Genomic DNA, 23075 nt, shown 5'->3' on the forward strand with positions numbered 1-23075 from the left:
TGGCCATTTTTACTATATTAATTCTTCCAATCCATGACCATAAGAGTTATATTCATTTTCTGATATCTTTTTTTCTTTCTTCAGTGACTTGAAGTTCTTGTCATACAGATATTTTACTTGCTGGTATAGAGTCACACCAAAGTATTTTATATTACTTGTGATTATTGTGTAGGGTGCCATTTCCCTAATTTCTTTCTCAGCCTGTTCTTCCTTCGAGTAGAGAAAGGCTAATGATTTGTTTGAGTTACTTTTATATCCAGCCATTTGAATGAAATTGTTTATCGGTTTAGGAATTCTGGTTGATTTTTTTGGGGCCACTTAAGTGTACTATCATATCATATGCAAATAGTGATATTTTGACTTCTTCCTTTCCTACTTATATCCCTTTGACCTGTTTTTTGTTGTCTAATTGCTCTGGCTAGAGTTTCGAATACTATTCGGAATAGGCAGGGAGAGAGTAGGAAACCTTGTATAGTCCCTGATTTTAGTGGGATTGCTTCAAGCTTCTCCCCACTTAGTTTGATGTTGGCTACTAGTATATTGGTTTACTATGTTTAGGTGTAGGTCTTGAATTCCTGATCTTTCTAACATTTTATCCTGAAGGGGTGCTGAATTTTGTCAAATCATTTTTCTGCATCTAATGAGATAATTACGTGTTTTTTTTCTTGGAGTTGGTTTATACAGTAGATTTCTTTGATGGATTTATATATATTGAACCATCCCTGCAGCCCTGGAATAATCATGATAGATGATCGTTTTGATATGTTCATGTTTTTGGTTTTTGAAAATTTTATTGAGTATTTTTACATCAATATTCATAAAATAAATTGGTCTGAAGTTCTCTTTCTTTGTTGGGCCTTTCTGTAATTTTGGTTATCAGCGTGAATGTGGCTTCGTAGAATGAGAGACTTCAACACCCCACTTTCATCATCGGCTAGATCATGGAACAGAAACAAAACAGAGACACAGTGAAATTAACAAAAGTTATGAACCAAATGGATTTAGCAGATATCTATAGAGCATTTCATACTAAAACAAAAAAAATGTACCTTCTTAGCACCTCATTGTACCTTCTAAAAAATTGATCATATAATTGTCCATAAAACAGGACTCAAAAGATACAAGAATATTGAAATATTTCCTTGCATCCTATCAGTGTACCTCAATTTTTAACAGTGTGATTTTGTTCTCTGGAATCTATATTCTTGAGTTTTTTTGAATATATTGGATATTCTATCAGATTTGGCATTGGTAAAGATAATTTCCCAATATGTAGGTTGTAGTTTTGTTCTGATGGCAGTATCCTTTGCCTTACAGAAGCTTTTCAGTTTTCTGAGATCCCATTTGCTATAGCGGATCTTAGAACCTGGGGAATTGGTATTCTGTTCAGGAAAGTTTTCCCAAATTTTCTTTATTCAGTGTACCTGGTTTCATGTCAAGATCTTTGATCCACTTGTACTTGAGCTTTGTATATGGAGATAAGAATGGATCAGAAGATTTCCATTCTTCTACATGCTGACTATGACTTAAGCCAGTGCCATTTGTGGAATATGCTGTATTTTTTCCACTGGATTGTTTTTGGTTCTTCATTAAAGATCAAGTGACTAAAGGTGTCTGAGTTCATTTCTGCATCTTCAGTTCTATTCCATTAATATACCTGCCTGTCTCTATACTAATACCACACAGTTTCTATGACTATTGTTCTGTAATACTTGAGGTCTAGGGTGGTGATTCCCCCAAAAGTTCTTTTATTGTTGGGGATAGTTTTCATTATCCTGGGTTTTTTGTTACTCCAAATGAATTTGCAAATTACTCTTTCAAACTCTATGAAGAACTGAGTTGGAATTTTGATGGGGATTGCATTGAATCTGTAAATGCTTTTGGCAAGATGGCCGCTTTTACAATATTAATCCTGGCAATTCATGAGCATGGGAGATCTTTCCATCTTAGATCTTCTTCAGTTTCTTTCTTCAGAGACTTGAAATCCTTGCCATACAGCTCTTTCACATGCTGGGTTAGAATCACACCAAGATATTTTATATTATTTGTGACTGTGATGACGTGCAACCTTTCTCTAATTTCTTTATCAGCCTGTTTATCCTTTGAGTAGAGGAAAGCTACTGATTTGTATGAGTTAATTTCATAACCCAGCCATTTTGCTGAAGTTGTTGATCAGCTGAAGAAGTTCTCTAGTGGAAATTTTTGGATCACTTAAATATACTATAATATCATCTGCAAATAGTGATTTTTCAACTTATTCCTTTCCAATTTGTATCACATTGACCTTTTCATGTCTAATTCTTCTGACTAGAATTTCAAATAGTATATTGAATATATAGGGAGAGAATAGTCTGCCTTGTCTAATTCCAGATTTTAGTGGGATTGCTTCAAGTTTCTCTCCATTTAGTTTGATGTTGGCTTCTGGTTTGCTGTATATTGCTTTTATTATGTTTAGGTATGGGCCTATAATTCCTGATCTTTCTAAGACGTTTACCATGAAGGCATGTGAATTTTTTCAAATGCTGTTTCAGCATCTAATGAGATAACCATGTGTTTTCTTCCTTGGTTTTTTTTTATATATATAATGAATTAAATTGATGGAATTCCATAATATTGAACCAAGCCTACTTGATCATGGTGAATGTGCTTTTGGATTCTGTTTGCAATAATTTTATTAAGTATTTTTGCATCAATATTCATAAGGGAAATTGGTCTGAAGTTCTCTTTCTTTGTTAGGTCTTTGTGTGATTTTATTATCAGTGTAAATGTGGCTTCACAGAACCATCCAGAGACTGCCCAATCTTGGGATCCATTCCAATTATGGACACCAAAGCCCAGACACTAGTGCTGATGCCAATATGTGCTTCAGACAGGAACCTGGTATGGCTACCCTCTTAGAGGTTCAGCAAGCACGTAAGCACATGCAGATACAGCTAACTAATGGACTGAGTCCAGTGACTCCAACGGAAGAGTTAGGGGAAGAACTGAAGGAGCTGAAGGACATTGCAGCGTTAGAGGAAGAACAACAGTATCAAGTAATAAGATTCCTCAGATCTCCAAGGGACAAATCCACAAAACAAATACATAGACTTGTTTGTGGCTGCTGCTACATAGCAGAGGACTCCCTAATCTGGCATGAGTGGGAGGGTAAGTAAGTGTTCCTGTAGAGACTTGATGCCCCAGAGAAGGGGAATTCTAGAGGTGTGAGGTAGGAGTAGGTAGGTGAAGAAACACCCTCTTTGAGGCAAAGAGGAGGAGGATGTGGTTGGGGCATGGGGTTCCCGGAGGGGAGATGGGAAGGAGGAAGTATTTGAAATATAAATAAATAAAATAAGTTTAATAAAGGAACAGAGAAGTGACTCAGTGGTTAAGAACACTGACTGTTCTCCCTGAAGCCTTGAGTTCAATTCCCAGTGACCACATGTACAACAATATGTAATAGGATCTGATAGCCCTCTTCTGGTGTGTCTGAAGGAAGCAGCAGTGCATTCCCATACATTAAACAAACAAACAAACAAACAAACAAACAAACAAATAAATCCTAAAAAAGAGAACTTTCACTGGCAAAAAGAGTTCAAAATTCATGCGTATAATGCATCTCTTTAGCTAATTCTCAGTTTTTGCATTTATTTATTCCTTCCTTCGTTCCTTCATTCATTCAGTTTTATATTTATGGAGGCATTTCTCCTGATTTCTAAATCAGACAATCCAAAGGAGAATCTGCTTCCTGTGATTCATAGTTTTCTTCTTCAGTGATTCTCCTTCGAAGAAGCAGCCTAAAATGAGTACTTTGTAGATACTTTCTACTTATTTCTTCTGAATGCTGTGATGAAATTCTTTACTGTGCACACAAAACATAGTAACAGCCAAGGTTCCTTACACAAATTTAGGTTATAAAAGCTACACATTAACAAATTTGCAGGTAAGTAGGTAGAGATTCTCATTAAATATGTAAACTTCTATGGCAAAATTAAAAGAAAAGCAAAGAGAATTACAATAGTAACATGGGAAGTTAAACTGTGATAAACTAGCAATGAGGTACTCAATGATTGCCAGTGGTGGAAGATCAAGAAACTATAGTAAGTTATCCTTTCTTGATCTTATCCCAAATTATATTTTGACCTAAGGAAATGCATTGTACACATTTCTGGATGGTTTTTCCTTCATTCTCTGTCCCACTTTTCCCCCTTCAATTTCCTTTATGAAGAGTGTGACTCAACTACCTGGAATATTTTCAGTCTTATAATCCTGCCTCTCCCTAGCTTCTGGATAGCATGATAATAGAGCTGGACTACCTGTCTTTCCACCAAGACTCAAACAGAAAGTGTAAATGTAAGAGGCCATATAAACATACAGTGCCGAATTTCGAGGCATGACTCTGCCCCGCATTCTTTGTGAGAAAATATAACCACTGCTTCCTTCAAGACATTATTTCCATTACAGGAAGAGAACGGCAGCTATGAGGAGCTGTGCTAATCATGTTATTATTGATACCTGCTATATTCATAGTGAACAGTCCTGTCTGTGCTTTTCCTTTATTCATGAATAAAACAGGTACAATTACAGTGATTGCCTGAATAAATGTGTGATGAAAGGATTAAGTAAGAAAATATATGTAGTATTTCTATAAATGCATGGCAGAGGACTGCTACTCTTCAGAATATAGTTACTGAGCTTTCTGGGGCTCAAAATTCGACAAAGAAGTACAGGAGGTAGAGTTATCAGACAGCTGGAGAAATTGTTATCCCAGAAAGAGTGACTCCAAGTTACTTTGCCCAGAGCTCATGTATGTATACTGTATGTACTGGAGAATTTATCTTTATGTATTTACAAATATATAATAACAGAAAAATAAAAGATCAAAATTTGAGAGTGAAAATGGAGAAAGGACTCATGGTAAGGTTAAAGTGAAGAAGATGAAGGTGGAAATAATGTATTTATAACTGAGATATATAAAAATATGTAAAATTGGTATTTCTGAAATTGAAGCTCTCTATTCTCCTGTTGAATTCTCTACTTGAAGGATTACAAAGAACCAAGCATTTGACTTTATTTTGTGGTACAGATAAACCTATGTCTTCAGCTATCCTTGTGAATGAGGCCATCTAAAATCACTAAACTGTAACCATTTTTTTTTAAATAGAGTAGTCACGGAAATGAGGGACACATGCATCAGAACTAGGTGTGCCAAGCCTATTAGAACAGAATGAAGAAACTGCCGAAAGAGATTCCATGATCTTAAAGGAGTGAGCACACCTTGGGTCAAAAGACAGAGGAGACTACATGAGACCGATGTTTGAGATTAAGAATGACCTAAAAGCTATAAAAAAATTAACTGAAATAATTTAAAACTAGCTCTTTGATATAATACCAAGCCAAGCTAGGGAATAGCACACAAATTGTTAACTTTTAGTTTCTTTTTAAACTTATTCATGATATTATTTTTGGAACAAAATATTAATTTCTCTTGATTTAATATGCAATTAAACATCATCTGCATAATTATATCCCATTCATTTCCATTTCTAAGAAATATTAGGACCTCAAAACAGAAATCTTATGACAATGCTATTATTTGATACAGTAAAAGAATCCCTTGCAGATAGCCAAATTAACTGCTTGATTAATTCATTTTATAGCGTTCTTCCTCTGTTCGCACCAGGCCATTCATTTTTATTCATAGATTCACTCAGGAACTTAATTCTCCATGAATCATTGGAGAAGTAAATATTCTTCCAGTTTGTCCAGTTGACCTGTTACCTTACATTAATTAAGTAGCTTCTAATTTCTCTTCTGTCAATTATTTTCTAAAAGCATTTTTCAAAAATTGTTCATCAGACAGAACTGTTTAAATATATATGTAAAATCCTTCAATTTTTCACTTATGACTTTATGTCCTACCCGGAGTCACAAAATGACAATATCAGACTAAATAGTCCACACATAAACTGACATTTGAGTGTTCAAAATACACATGTGGTTTGAAAAACATTAAAGTTGCTTATTTTTATTATAAAAATCAGGTAGAGAAATCAATTATCTTTATGTTAAGCAGAAGTCTATGTACTTAACTTATTTTTTTAAATTGAAAATATTTTAAAAACACCAGATATTCACATAGCACTGTGATAGTGAAATATTAATAAAAAGTAAATGAATGGAACAAAACATTATGAGGAAATTAAATATTTTCTTTTAAGCAGTTAGATTTAACAAAAATACTATGGAGTCTTTCTTATGGTGGTACTATGCTTTTATGATTTTTCTAAGCAGTAAGTTCGAAGTATGAGGGAAATTTTTTTGAAGTAATATTCTCAGGTAGCCCTGTATATCTTTTGTGTCAGGCAAGGAGAGTGTAGTTTGGAAGAAAATAAATAAATATTTAAAAGACCATGTAGCAAGTAATGTGCAATGAGCAATCATGTTACTAAAAGCTGAGTTAAAAAACAGATCAGTGAAAACACAGAGAGGAGCTGAGAACCTGTCTTAGTGTTAGAGAGGTTGCAAGGAGGCATGAAGACCAGGGTTCAATCTCTATATTATCAAATGCTATCCCACATAAATACGTTGCAGTAAAAAATAAAAAGGTCAGAATGGTTTCCATGCATACCCTGGCAGTCCATCCCTCTCTCTCTAGTTCTGACTCTAGTGGGCCACTGAAACTAGTGGTAATTTATCTCAGTGCTCCTTGCTGTCCCTAAGTACTCTCTGACCTGGGCAGCAATCTTGTTACCATGCCAGGCATACACATCTCAATTCCATGGCGGGCCTTGTGCATCCTGCCACGGTACATCTCTTAAACTCAATTAAGTTGTCACATGAAAAAACACACCACACGCTTTCCTCTTCTCAAATTAAAAACATATAATTTGTCCATCAAGACAACACAAAATCCTGTACACTCCCATCCCTTAAGAATAGTCATAGCAACCTGTAACTGTGCAGAGAAGAATCTTAACATCTGGTGCCATGTTCTTCCAGCTCCTCTTCATCGCTCTGGCCTCCTCCATGCTATTCTCCCTCTCTTCTAAAACATCTGTCCCCACCTCCTTTTCTTCTCATCCAATGACAGGCCTTGTTTTATCTTGCCTGCCTTCACTTGCATCAACTTACATCAACCTACATAAATATATCGTGTACACCATAGACACAAACATTACCCATTCACACGTACAACACAACCCCAAGTATACTTGCACACAAACCTATATGTACCCAGACAAACAAACACAAATATTCGAATGGGAAGCAGAAGCTTTGTTCTCCAAATAAACAATATAGTTTTTATATCCAAGCATATGAATGCTCAAAAGAACAAAAGAAAAAGAATAGTCTAAAAATCTATTGTAATGTAATGCTTGCTAAAACTCATAAAATCCATCATTTCACAGAATTTAGAACTCAGCAGTCTGTAAGCATGAAACAATGAAAATAAACCCAGTCATAGGAGAAATAAAGGCAAGAGAAAGGAGAGGCAAGAAACTACAAACTAAGACATTGTAACAATGGACTATAATGGGATCCAAAGTGGGAAAGAAAGAGAAGAGTGGGTAAGAATGGGGGAGACAATGAACCAGTGGAAGTTAGAGGTCTTTGTTGCAACTGCGGATCTCTATCAACACCCAGCTTTGTAACTGTCTCCAGATGTTACCGACATTAGCATCATTATCTCAGTGTATTCTACTGAAAACGCAAGCATCCTCTCATTACTCACAGTTAGCCTTCCTTATCCTATCCAAAGTGAGACAAACTCTCCAGTCCCTGGGACTGCTGGAAGTATCAATCCTTATATCTGCAGTGCTCCCTGCTCTTTAACGAGAACATATATGTCACAGGAATTATATTGTTTTCTCTCTTATACTGAGATAATGGGTATGCTTTACACTCATCAGGAAAGATACAAACACACACAACACACACACACACACACACACACACACACACACACACATTTTGTTCTCCTTGTAAGAGGAATCACAATCAGACTTAGCACAATAAAATCTTAAGTTTAAAAACATTAGAAATCCTTAATAAGAAAACTTTCACAAGAATGTTCCTTAATTTCTCATTTTCACATTTGAAATTTAACATTATTTGTTGTTCAATCCTTGAACACATTTACTGAAGTTTGCTTGCTTGTTGTATTCTTTTTCAGGGAGAGCAACAGGGAAGTTTTTCAATAATCAGAAAATAGGCAGTTGACTTTTTCCCATTTGGAAAAATCAGATGTGTAAATACATCTGAAGTACAATGACCATGACTCTCACTGGAAAACCACCTTTGTGATCATGCTATCTTCCTTAAGACTCACTTGAGTCCTTGGATGATTTTCTTTGTAGAAGTTGATCATTTTCTATAGTTTCTGGCCTTTGAAAATCTAGTCTGTAAACTTGACAGTGAGCTTTCCTTCCCATTTCATCTTACATCATGTAACCATCACCCGCAACTTCTCCTCAGTTGTATTCACTGAGTGGAAGTTCTGTGGCCCAACTCCATCAAGACCGCTGAGGATAGACTTCAAAGTCAAAGAAAAGCTCTCAGTATGCCATTTTAATGAAAAGTTGAATGCTTTCAACAATGTAAGAAAGTACCACCAAACAACCATTCTGGAAATCAGTCTGGAGGTTCCTCAGAAAATTGGACATTGAACTACCTGAGGACCCAGCTATACCTCTCTTGGGCATATATCCAAAAGATGCCCCAATATATAACAAAGACACATGCTGCACTATGTTCATAGCAGCCTTATTTATAATAGCCAGAACCTGGAAAGAACCAAGATGCCCTTCAACAGAGGAATGAATGCAGAAAATGTGGTACATCTACACAATGGAATATTACTCAGCTATCAAAAACAATGACTTTATGAAATTCGTAGGCAAATGGAGAGAACTGGAAAATATCATCCTGAGTGAGGTAACCCAATCACAGAAAAACACACATGGTATGCACTCATTGATAAGTGGCTATTAGCCCAAATGCTTGAATTACCCTAGATGCACAGAACACATGAAACTCAAGACAGATGATCAAAATGTGAATGGTTCACTCCTTCTTTAAAAGGGGAACAAGAATAAACTTGACAGGGAATAGGGAGGCAAAGATTAAAACAGAGGCAGAAGGAACACCCATTCAGAGCCTGTCCCACATGTGGCCCATACATATACAGCCACCCAATTAGACAAGATGGATGAAGCAAAGAAGTGCAGGCCGACAGGAACCAGAAGTAGATCTCTCCTGAGAGACAAAGCAGAATACAGCAAATACATAGGCAAATGCCAGCAGCAAACCTCTGAACTGAGAACGGGACCCCTGTTGAAGGAATCAGAGAAAGGACTGAAAGATCTTGAAGCGGCTTGAGACCCCATATGAACAACAATGCCAACCAACCAGAGCTTCCAGGGACTAAGCCACTACCCAAAGAGTATACATGGACTGACCCTGGGCTCCAACCTCATAGGTAGCAATGAATATCCTAGTAAGAGCACCAGTGGAAGGGGAAGCCATTGGTCTTGCTAAGACTGAACCCCCAGTGAACGTGATTGTTGGGGGGAGGGCGGTAATGGGGGAGGGTAGGGAGGGGAACACCCATATAGAAGGGGAGGGGAGGGGTTAGGGGGATGTTGGCCAGGAAACCGGGAAAGGGAATAACAATAGAAATGTAAATAAGAAATACTCAAGTTAATAAAGAAAAAAATCTATATATATATATATATATATATATATATATATATATATATATATATGAAAGCATCACCAAAGGATGCCCAAGTTGCTATAACCAAATTAAGAACAAATTTGTTTAACTGCTAGGTAGGGGAAATAAACATTTTCAACTGTCATACTTGAAACAATAAAGACACATTGCATGGTGAGCACTTGATTAATATAGAAGGAAGATTATGTTTATGGAGCCAGTAAGAAACTCTAGGTTATAGGGAGAAAGAGAAAGGAAGGGAGAGAGAAAGGGAGAGGGAGAAGGAGTTAGGCAGGGAAAGGGAAATAGAGAAGGAGGGAGAAAGGTTTAGAGAGAGGGTAAGATGGAGATGTGGACAGAGGGAGTGATAGGAGGATATTTCTAATATATAGCCTGAGATTGTCCTCCAACTCCACTGAAATCTTCTCTCTTTTCTCTGTGTAACAAGTTTCTGTCAATGACAAATTGGAGTCTTATTCTGTTTAAGTAATTTAAGATACACTTTTGTCTAATCTAAGTAAACATTTAGAGATTGGACTTATCTCCTGACAGTTCTTAATTAGTTTAATGTTAGTAAAACACAGAGAATGCCAAGTGTCACCACTCTTTCTGCTATAAACAGTTGAATTACACAATTAGCACATTTTATAACCTAAAATTCCTAGAAAAATGTTTGCTTTGAACAAAATGTTGAAAATGTTTTACCAGCATTCTAAAATTTATCCACCTATTTTCCTGTGTTTTCTACTGTACTCTCTGGGTATTTTTATTGAGAGGAAGTTTACCCTGAGAAATTTTACACTGCTGTATTTACAGTAAAATGAAGTTTAACTTGTGACACCTCATTGATTTTCTCACAGGAGAATTTGTTCATTTGTCTCCAATACTGCGTGACTTCTTTCAAACTCAGAAGTGAAAAACATATCATATTTGGGGGCATGGAGCATTTTATATAGTAATATGTCAGATCAAGTAAAAGATTAAGAAAGATACAGACACAGTCTCATGTTTCCTCAAATCATGTTTCTCACCACTATATTGATACGTGCTACTGAAGTCCAAATTGGCATCTCAACGTAAAACCTGAAATCACCCACCAAATAGTTGTTCAGAGAGAGGGGTTGTTACCAATGCAGTCTCATGTGAATAAGTAACATGAAACATAAACAAATTATCTCTTATATATCAATAAGAACACCAAGATAAATATAATCTCTTCCTAATTTACTAAAATACTTAAAGCACATATGTAAATATACCTACGTGCATAAGCATTTAAAAACCTTATATTATTTTTACATACACATATACATAAAAGTATATGTATTATGGAAGACAGGGCAGTGTGTGATTCTCTTGAATCTCTTGATGGTTCTGGATCATCCTCTTGAATTTTTTTACTGATTTCTGTTATTCTCCTTCCCTCTGTGTTCTGTCACAGAAAATTACTGATGTGGCAGGATTTGTCTCTGATAGTTTCTTCAACTTAATCAATAGAGGTGGTTTGATGTGCCTTGTGAAGGTCTGAGGGAACATGTGGGAAATAGTTACTCTAGTGGCCCAGGCAGAATGGTGTACACTCAGTAAATGTTGGGAGCTCTTTTGTGGCCTCTTGGCAATGTGACTGAAACCACCAGTATGGAAGATGGGATAACTCCCTCCACAGGGGCTTTAGGAGGGAGTGTGTTTAGCATATTTGAGGCTCAAATTAACCAAAGGCAAGGGTTTACCAGACACAGCCCTTGAAAATGAGAGGTATCAGAACTGAGCTATTTTTCCCCAGGAACATAGACTTTTGTGTACAACAATTAATGGTTACTTTCTTATTAGGAAAGGAGTTAAACTTCCCAGCTGAGGTAGTGGGAACACATGTTTGAAGCCAGCTTGTGGAATAGTGATACCATATTTAAAAGAGTACGAGCTCAGCTATCCATTTTAATGGTATGACCTTGGATATGATACTTTGCTTCTTTCAGTGAAAGTCATTCATCTCTGAAATTCAAGTTATGTAAAGTATTGATCACATAGAGATAGCTTCCTGAGCAAGTAGCTATGACATGGGAACTGCTCAACTGAGAGTTAGTATTCCTTTAACTATAATTGTCTTTTGATTTAAGCTTAGATCTCTTACTTTCAAAGTTATGGTGGAAACATTGATTTAAAATCACAGAAAATGCATGTGGCCAAACTGTAAAATGTTAGAAAAATATGTAGGAACTTTTGTAGTTTGCTGTGGGTGGGCAGAAGGTGATCAGATAAGAGCTCAGTGACATAATATTAACAGCATCCATGCAATGATCTTGTTATCTTAAGCTACTGCCACACAGCCATGATTTTTTGTCTTGTTTCCATTGTCTTCATCCATAGCTTGAATCTTGACATTAGAAAATTAACCCAAATCATCTATTTTCAATTATCTGTAAAAAGAGAGATTACAAAGAGAGAAGCTAAAAAGATGACACTTTTGATGGGCACTTAATGAGAAATGTTTACAGGAATTTTATGAACAATCACTCATGAGCTACATACTATATATGAATAACACACACACACACACACACACACACACACATACACACACACACACACGCACCCCAAATTTTTTCTAGGACAACAAATATTGGTGAGGAATCAACAAATCAGATTTGTTATAAGATCGATTCTTCCAAGAGTGGAAAATAAATTGAATTTTCAAGTATATATACTATATTGTCCATGCTATATTTTGTCTTTGCTTGACTAATGGTAAAATCAGGTCTTCTCTGTCCATAAAGACATATAACTGTGGTTTACTATAAAATATATAAATACATTTCTCCATGGGTCATTAGAAAGTCATTCTGATGGCCCCATTAACTTCTATATTTTTTTAATCAAACTTCACTTCCTTGGTTAGCTTGTCAGAATTACAGTCATATTGATATACATAGCATTTGTTTGTTGTTGTCCCAACTTCTTGGTGTCATTGGTTGGACTTTTTTGTGTATTTTTTATTTACATTTCAAATATTATTCCCTTTCCTGGTTTCCCCCTCCATAATACCCCTTTCCCATCCCCTCCCCCTTCTTCTACAAGGGCGTTTCCCCTCCCTGACCACCCCCTCCTGCCTGCCTGCCCACTCTCAAATTCCATTGCACTGAGGGGATTCAGCCTTGGCAGAATCAAGGGCTTCTCCTCCCATTTGTAACCAACAAGGCCATCCTCTGCTACATAGGCAGCTGAAGGCATGGGTCTGTTCATGTATAGTTTTTGGGTAGTGCTTTAGTCCCTGAGAGTTCTGGTTGGTTAGTATTGTTGTTCTTATGGGGTTACAAGCCCCTTCAGGTCCTTCAGTCCTTTCTCTAATTCTTCCAACTGGGACCAAGTTCTCAGTCCAATAGTTTGCTGCTAGCATTTGCCACTGTATTTGTCACACTCTGGCTGAGTCTCTCAGGAGACAGCTATATCAGGCTGCTGTCAGCAGGTACTTCTTGGATTCATCAATATTGTTTAGTTTAGGTGGCTGTATATATATGGGCTGCTGGATCCCCAGGTGGGGCAGGCTCAGAATGGACATTCTTTCAGTTTCTGCTCCAAACCCTACTCCAAACTCTGCTCCATTTCCCTTCCTGTGAATATTTTTGTTCCCCTTTTAAGGAGGTCTGAAGTATGCACTCTTTGGTTGTCCTTCTCCTTGAGCTTCATGTGGTCTGTGGATTGTATTTTGGGTAATTCAAGCTTTGAGGCTAATAACCACTTCTCAGTGAGTGCATAATAAGTGTGTTTTTGTGATTGGGTTATCTAACGCAGCATGATATTTTCTAGTCCATTCCATTTTGCTATGAATTTCATGATGTCATTGTTTTTAATAGCTGAGTAGTACACCATTGTGTAGATATGCCACATTTTCTGTATCCATTCCTCTGTGGAAGAGCATCTGGGTTCCTTCCAGCTTCTCGATATTATAATTAAGGCTTCTATGAAGATAGTGGAGCATATGTCTTTGTTATATGTTGAAGCATCATTTGTGTATATTCCCAGGAGTGATATAGTTGGGTCTCCAGGTAGTGCAATGTCGAATTTTCTGAGGAACCTACAGACTGATTTCCAGAGTGGCTGTACCAGCTTGCAATCCCACTAACAATGGAGGAGTGTTCCTCTTTCTCCACATCCTCGCCAGCATCTGCTGTCACCTAAATATTTTATCCTAGGGATTCTGACTGGCAGGAGGTAGAATATCAGGTTAGTTTTAATTTGCATTTCCCTGATTACTAAGGATGTTGAGCATTTCTTTAGGTACTTCTCAGTTATTTGATATTCCTTTATTTAGCTCTGTACCATGTATTTTAATAGGGTTATTTGGCATTCTGATCTAACTCCTTTAGTTTTTGTATATTTTGGATATTAGCCCTCTATCAGTTATAGGATTGGTAAAGACCTTTTCCTAATCTGCTGGTTGCCATTTTGTCCTAATGACAGTGTCTTTTGCCTCACAGAAGCTTTTCAGTTTTATGAGGTCCCATTTGTAGAGTCTTAATCTTAGAGCATAAGCCATTGGTGTTTTGTTCTGTTTTGTTTTTCAGGAAATCTTCCCAAGTGCCCATGAGTTCTTCCCCACATTTTCTTCTATTTTTTGAGTGTATCTGGTTTGATGTGGAGGTCCTTGATCCACGTGGACTTAAGCTTTGTACAGGGCAATAAGAATGGGCCAATTTGCATTCTTCTACATGTTGACCTCCAGTTGAATCAGCACCATTTGTTGAAAATGCTATCTTTTCTCCATTGGATGGTTTTGGCTCCTTTGTCAAAGATCAACTGACCATAGTTGTGTGGGTTCATTTCTGGGTCTTCAATTCTATTCCATTGATCTACCTGCCTGTCTCTGTACCAATACCATGCAGTTTTTATCATTATTGCTCTATAATCCTGCTTGAGCTCAGGGATTGTGATTTCTCCATTTCTTTTATTGTTGAAGATAGTTTTCACTAACCTGGGTTTTTCGTTTTGACAAATGAATTTTCAAATTGGTCTTTCTATCTCTATGGAGAATTGAGTAGGAATTTTTATGGGTATTGCATTGACTCTGTAGATAGTATTTGGCAAAATGGCCATTTTGGCTATATTAATCCTGCCGATGGTTGAGAATGGGAAGCCTTTCCATCTTCTTATATCTTCCTCAATTTCTTTCTTCACAGACTTGAAGTTCTATTCATATAGATCTATCACTTGCTTGTTTAGAGTCACACCGACTTATTTTATGCTATTCGGGAATATTATGAATGATGCCATTTCACTAATTACTTTCTCAACATGTTTATACTTGGAGTAGAGGAAGGCTACTGATTTGCTTCAGTTAACTTTATATCCAGTCACTTTGTTGAAGTTTTTCATCAGGCATACTAGTTCTCTGTACTAGTTCATACTCTGTACTAGTTCTCATAGTTCACTGAAGTATTCTATCATATCATCTATAAATAGTGGTATTTTGATTTTTTCCTTTCCCATTTGTATCCCTTTGTCCTACTTTTGTTGTCTGATTGCTAGGGCTAGAACTTCAAGTACTATATTGAATAAATAGGGAGAGAGTGGGTAGCCTTGTCTACTCCCTGATTTTAGTGGGATTCTTTCAAATTTCTCTCCATTTAGTTTAATGTTGGCTACTGGTTGGATTCTTAATCTTGAAATTTGCAATTGTCAAATTTTGACAATTAATTTCTTCAGCTTGAAAATTTTAGGTTTCTTTGATTTTCTGTGTACTTTGATCTTTGACTTTACCAACTACACTTAAATTTTAATTTTTAAAAAAATAATTTTGTTCTGTCTTTTACTGTAATTTTTTCTGTCTTTTACTCTTTGATTTTATTCCTGACATTTTCTGCATTGTGTATATCGCAACATTCCATTTTATTATATACTACCTGATTAGTATCTTTCCCTTTACATTTTATAAGTATAAAAATAACAAATAGTTCAGGTTTAATAGCACAAGAGATGTTGTTTTGCAGTGTGTCTTCAGACATTATTATCAATTTTTAAAATTTTTGGCACCTTTTAAATACCCTTTTAGGCTTCTCCTTTCAAATATTTTATGTTCTTATCTTATAAATTTACCACAACATGTGTTGGAATTCCTAGAATATATTTTCTTTCACTGGACACTTTTTCCCTATTTTTACAATACTACTGTCTTCTGGAGTACTTGATTTACACTGTTCCCTCTCAATGTTCCATAATATATTTTATACTTATCAATTATATACTCTTTAAATAGTATAAATAAATGTCTTCTAAAAAATAAATCTTTAACATGCTTGAATCTGAGGTAGGGGTGTTAGGAATTCTTGCCTGCTTGAGCTAGCCAGTGAGTTTGAGGATTGCCCTAGCTACATAGTGAGGGTCCAAAAAGAAGTTGGTTTTAGACTTTTGACCTTGCTTTTAGGGGATTTCACCCATTCATACTGTGGTACAGGGACTCTTTTAAGTTATGTAGGTGGTGCTCCATCATTTTTGACTCTGTCCCAGCCTTTGTGGGAAGACAACTGAAGTCAAGCATTAAGCTAAGTCACAAGAAAAGAAAACATCCTGGGCAGAGCATTACCTTTTTCCACTAGCAGAGGTCTCAACTTTCTGGGTTGATTTTAAGGACCAAGTTGAGTCAGAAGAGTTAAGATACCATCCTGCCTACAGAATCCTCCCATTGCCCATTGCTGTGGTTCAGAGCCTTTTGGGAAAATGTCATTAAAACCCTCCATTATTTAGGTTAATATTATGGTTAAAATTAAGTATGACTGGGTTCATGGAAAATCCCCAGCCAGCTGCAGAAGACTAATACAAATCTGGTGGTCAGGATGAATAATGATATGATAGAGTTCTAACCTTGCTGAGAAATACATCTGACATCAAGATGCCCAATGTGATGACCTGTAACCTTTCTGAAAAAACCAACATCCTGCTGACTAATAGATATGACAAACCTGTGACCTTTCTGACATACTGTTAACGTCAGTCGATTCCCTGACCACAATCAAGCTCTGTTCTTGGCCTGTATTAATGTTTCCAACTTAGCTGCTCCCTCAAATACCCCTGTTATGGTATAATTTCAGCCTTGGGAAAAAATAAAATTGTTCCCTTGATCAGACTCTTGTCTTGGAATCCTACTTCATGTCTCTTGTCTCTTGTCCCCCATTCTCTTCCAGGTACCCTCTGCACCCTCATTGACAAAAGCCCAAAGACTTCAAGCCTCTGACAAGACTACCCCTCCACCCACTGTCCCTTCCCAGCACCTGACTGCTGCTACGAGCTAACCAAGGGCCAACATGCACTCCTTAGGTGCAGACCACACCAGCCAGAAGAGAAATAATATTCCCACATGGACTCAGAACCTTCAAACTCCCTTGGTTGTGAGTCAAAACACTCAATCAGCTGACACATACCCTCCCTCTACCTCCCACACTACCTACCTCAGCTGCCATACACGACCTTTCTACTGGTAGATAGCTGCTGCTTAAGTTTAGGGTACACCCGTCAGAAGAGCAGAGATCTGCTGGATCACAAGCCTTACTACCCAACAGAAATCCATCCTCCAACTCTGAGGAAGACTCCTGGCTGGACCAACAGTCACTAGAAAACCAAAATTACTGACGACAAGGGCCACAGTCATCCCTACCTGCAACAGCACTCTCTGTTCCCTCCCAATGAATGCTTATCCCAATGTTCTAATGTCACATTAGTCTTGAACACCTTTAGTTGTTAGTATTTACTTTTCTGATCATTGGCACTTCCCAACCTTGGCATAGCTCATACTTACCAACCTTTCCTTTGAAATCATTATTTAATTGTTTATCCTGAAAGTTTTTAATTCCTCACTACAACACTTGTTCCATAAAAGAACATAGCTTTGATCAAGTTTGTACACATGTGAGATTTAAAATCAAGGAGCATATTATAGGGTGAGAGCTTTCAACAGCACATCTCAAACCTTGTCAGCCCGCAGACATCCCATGCACTGTCTGGCTCAAGAAATCACTTTGCTTGACAAATATTGTGGTATTTAACTGTCTGAAATCACAACGAATCATTAATTAATACGTATCCCTATTCTAAGTGAGATGCTCCTTGAATGTGTTTATAATCTCAGCTTCCAGAGAATCTTGCTTAGCAATAGATAATCAGCAATACACATAAACGTGTTTCACTATTTTTGAGAAAATAACTCACATAAGTAGTGAAAACTTGGTTATGGAAAAGCATCATTAGTGTTGTTGAGCACCTGAGCACACAGAGCTGCAGAGTGACACTTAACTTCTGAAAAGAATCTGTGGCATTATTTTCTGTCAGGTTGCATTCCTGTATTCCTGTATAAATCAGTCTCTGCTCTCCCTGCCCCATCATTTATGGTAACACCCTACTTCAGGATAGCTGATAGAAATTGGTATCAAAGAGGATTGCTCTTCTATTCCAGAAAATAAAGAAGTTAGTTCTTGTCTTTTTAACCACTTCTACCACCACCAAAACCACTATCACCACCACTACCACCACTGCCACCACCACCACCACTACCACTCTTGTCCTCTAAAGTGGGGGAGATCTCTGCTACAAGACGTCATTTTATAAAAGAAATTCATCTAACCCAGGACCATAATACTTTTGAATTATACTAAGATTTTAAATGATCTGATTTATCTTCTGAGAAAGTACATTTATGATATACTTACAATGTGATTGCTTTCACACACACAGGCACACACAATCACACACAAACATAAGGACATACACACTCATAGGCATAGACACACACCCTCAGACATGTAGACATACACTCACAGACACACTAACACATGCACACACAAACACAGACATGTACACACTTATATGCACACACACATAAATTCACACAGAGGCACAAGCAAACACAAATATCTGATGCTTATACACAGACTCACATAAACACACTTATACAATGCACACACATCCAGAACATTCAAACAGAAACAGAAACACTCGTACAGAGACACTTAAAGATATTCACATATGTAATACACATATTCACACATACACAGACATATACACACACACACATACACACTAGGTACTGACCCACACAGACAGACACTCATTGACATGCACACACACACACATACACACACACACACACACTCACACATACACTCACAGACATGCAAGCACACACACAGGGATCATGAAAGAAACTTGAGAACTAGAAGTCCCCACTGCAATCGCAGCCCTAAACTTAGCTTCCAACCTCATACTACCAATTTCACTCTTATCCTGTCTTCAGAGTTTTCTAAAAGTATTAAAACAAAGACCACATTCTGCCAGCATTTCACCAGAAAAGAAGCAGGAACTCATAAGTAACACACAGGTTACATTAGTTTCTGCTCTGACATGGAGTCACTGAATTCAAGAGGGTGAATTTGTCTTATCCATGCAGTAGAATTTTCTGCTGGTGATGAACTTTGTGAGATTACATATTTTTCAGGAGAAAACATTAGTCAACCTTCAATACAAACTCTGCCTGTGGAGAAAATCCCTAGGGAATGTTTTCCTCTCTGTGTCAGTTTTAAAATCACCTCACATCTAGATCATAATTGCTAGATAACTTTGGTTTTTGAATGTGTTATATCTAGTGTTTGGTTTTTACCTACACACACACACACACACACACACACACACACACACACACACACACACCACATTCTCTCTTCCTGTATCTCAACACTAAACTCAACACTAAACTTCCTGGAAGTAATACAAAGATATAGAAAATGTTCATTTGTTTCTTTATATTTTCATTTTTAAATAGTACTTTAGATCATGAATGTATGTGTGTGTGTGTTTGTGTGTGTGTGTTGTGTGCACATGAATTAGTCAAGGAGATGAAAAGAGGACATTCAATTGGAGTTAGAGTCACAGGCAGTTGTGAACTGTACTATGTGTGTGGGAATTCAAGCCTCAGTAGAACAGCTTTCAACCTGTGCATTTTTGACTCCTTAGAATTGGGTGACAGAGGTAGGCTAAGACCATTGAAAAACATAGATACTTACATTAAGGTTCATAAAAGTCATAAAATTATAATTACAAAGTAGCAATGAAAATAGTTCTTTGGTTGAGGTCACAAAATGAGAAAGCTCATTCAAGAATCACAGCATAACGAAGAATGAGAACTACTGCCTCAGCAAGAGAAGTCAGCACCCTTAAAGGCTGAGGCACTGACTTAGGACCTTACTTGCTTTAAATAATACAAATAGGGTATCTTTTCTTATAACTCTTTTATGTTTCATTAAAAAACTAAATATTTATTTATGAAGTTGACTATAAGAAAACTTTACTTAGCTGACTAAATACTAAACATCTAAAATTTTTGTCTTTATATGGTTGAGTATGGCATTTTTGTTGAGTTCTCACAAACCCAACCATAATCAACATTTTTTGTGAATATTTGACTTAAGGTTATAGTTTTAAAAATGCAGAAGTCAAGGAAAAGAGGCAGAGTATGAAGGATAAAATGCAAAGCATTCTGGATGCCATTTGGACAAGTGGAAACTCCAAATGTGGAAATAATTTAAGAGAAACCAGGCAACTTCAGAATTTATTCCTGTAATGACTACACAATAAAGATTCAACTAATGGCTTTTCCTGAAGGGTGCTCACTTTTATTTCGATGAGTTTTGATTCTTTAATGTAACCACTACACATAAAACCAATAAAATATTCAAGAGCTCAATGCTTAGTGCACTTTTAGGCAGTAATACATTCAGAAATTTACTTGATTATACTGTTTTTAATCTATGAATATTAAGAGAAAATAAGCCAGTTGTGTAGCATATTTTATTAACCCATAACATTGAATATCACTCTACTTTTCTTTAGACAGTAGTTTCTCTAATATAGTCATTTGAGAAATGCAATATAGTACAGAATATGGTATGGACAGGTTTTAATGTTAGTGAAATGGACACTGCAGGTGAATAGAATACCTTGGATGCACATAAAAATGCATCTGAGCATTTTTACAAATAGTTCATGGGAACTTCTTCTCCTGGAATTATTAATTTATATCATATGGCTTTTTGTTTGTTTGTCATTTCACTTGTAACTGAGAACATTGTAGCTGTTCTACATAGTCTGTACACATCATGCAATTTTGTCATCATTCAAATGTTTTTTCTTTAAAAACTCGAAACTTTGTAATATCATGCAATTTGGCATTGCTACTTTCATGGTTTGAAGGCAGGACTTTTCTTGGTGAATAAGTATCTTTCCATTCCATCTTGTTAGTGATTTTACATTTATTCAACAACATTTTGTGTGACCAGATCCTTTTCTCATATCAAACTGTTTGAGACAATTAAAAAGTGTCTTTCACGTGATTAAAGATTTTCAAGTGATAGCTCACAATAGCTCTCACCAAACTCAAATAATGCCAGCTCATTATCTGTACCCAAACTTTTGGCTACTTTGCTGGTTGTTTTTTCTTCCATTCTTTTAACCTCCTTACAACTAGATAGGAGAGGAAAAGGGATAGAGGAGAAGAGAGTTGTTATCATTTGACCATGTCATGCTGATCAAGTGTTGATGTCCTTAGTTCAATTTTGATCTTCACCATCAGCATGTCTAATTTTTTTCTTCTGTTCCACTTTTTACATTGCTACTTAGTAAACACGTCCAGTAGCAATCAACAGCAACACAACAACAAGCCCCCTCCAAGACCCTAGCACTTACATACCCTCTGAAGACTCCCTGGAATTCCAAAAGTCACACACACTCACAGAAACTATTGTCATCTGGCAAAATGTCTACAGCATGAGGCAAATCATTGTCAGCTACTTGAGATAATCTAAAGTATCCCTACATCACATACCTAGGATTAAAATGGAGACACATTCATTCTTTTAATATTTCTCTGTTTTGAAAGAAATCCAAATTCTCACTATAACTATCCATTCACCAGCTCTTTCACTGCTGTCTGAAGTTCAGGGTGGTGGGTTGATATTCATGCCTGTGACCTATGAGGGCTCTGCTTTATCGAGTGAAGAATGTGACTTGCCTGGATTGACAAACTGACCAAGAATTGATTTCAGACTACAACGGAACTCACAGATAGGTTTAAGGAGAGACAACTTACAGCAAGTGATAGCCATGTATGTCTAGATCTCTAGAACTCTCAAAATTGGAATCTTGCATTAAAATGAAGACTCAAGAAGCTGCCTACAACAGACATTCCAGGTCCACAAATAAAGGCCTAAAAGCTATGATATACATTTAAAATGAGGTAAATCTGTGTAATCTGAATATAGGTCATATGGGAATTATACAAGAAAGGACTAGGAAGGTGGGGTGCAGAGCCAGCTCTGGGGACTTGGTGATGGGTGCTGCCTATTTCACTTTAATTAAGGTCAGTTTCAGATTTTTCTTTTCTTTTTATTTAGAAGTCTTTTCCCAAGGTTTTATTTGCTGTGATTTTCTTTGCTAGTATTGGCATCTTAGGAAGAACAACTTCTACCCTCAGACTTCACAGAGTCTGTGTGGCCTTGTAAGCATGGAGGTCAATCCACTTCTTTTCCTTTAGTCTTGTTTCCCATCCAGAATGTCATACTTTTAGTTCCCCTCAGATTTCCCCTATATGCTTGCAAGAGTACAGTACTTTGGCAGTCTTTAAGAGACATTGATGTTCCTTTATCCAAAGAAAAGGTAGTTTCTGGGAAGTTTTACACATTCACTCTCATTGAACGCTGTGGTTGAGATAACTCAAGATAGCTCTGTCATCTTCATGCTCATTGAACTCTGTAGTAATAGTGTCTGCATAGGCTATTAGCACTCCAAGGCAGGTACACATTAGCCATTTTCAGACATGTGCAGATTCCTTGGTAACTTAGTGTGTTGTTCAACTCCTATCTTCCCTGGGAAAAAGTTAGATCTGAGACAATTCCACCTGGGAGGACTTTCACCTGTAAATTTTAACTGAGCCAGGGCTATGATGATTAACAGTCCAAACAGTCTGATCTTGTTCATCCCAAAACAGCTAGACATTCATGAGAAATTGACTTGTAACTGTAATATCTCACTTTAAAATTATTAAGTAAATCTTGATGTCTCTTTTTGTTCATTGGTTTTAAGTTTTAAGAACACTTCTTTTTTACTCAGCTACCTTTCAGAGTCTTTGTCTTTATATAACTGATTAAGTACTTGTCAAAATAAACTTTAAATTTTAGTAACCCTATTGTATACTGTGACAATAATGCTCATCTCTGTATATGTGTTTATGATAGATATATAGTAACCTACATATCTTTTCCTCAATATATTTTATATCATATAAGAGACTCTTTGTCATTCATCCATGCTATGTTTTCATATCATTATGTTTTATATTAGTATT

The sequence above is a fragment of the Rattus norvegicus genome, chromosome 1 (genome assembly GCF_021556685.1).
Source record: "Rattus norvegicus strain SHRSP/BbbUtx chromosome 1, alternate assembly SHRSP_T2T, whole genome shotgun sequence".
NCBI classification, from domain to species: Eukaryota; Metazoa; Chordata; class Mammalia; order Rodentia; family Muridae; genus Rattus; species Rattus norvegicus.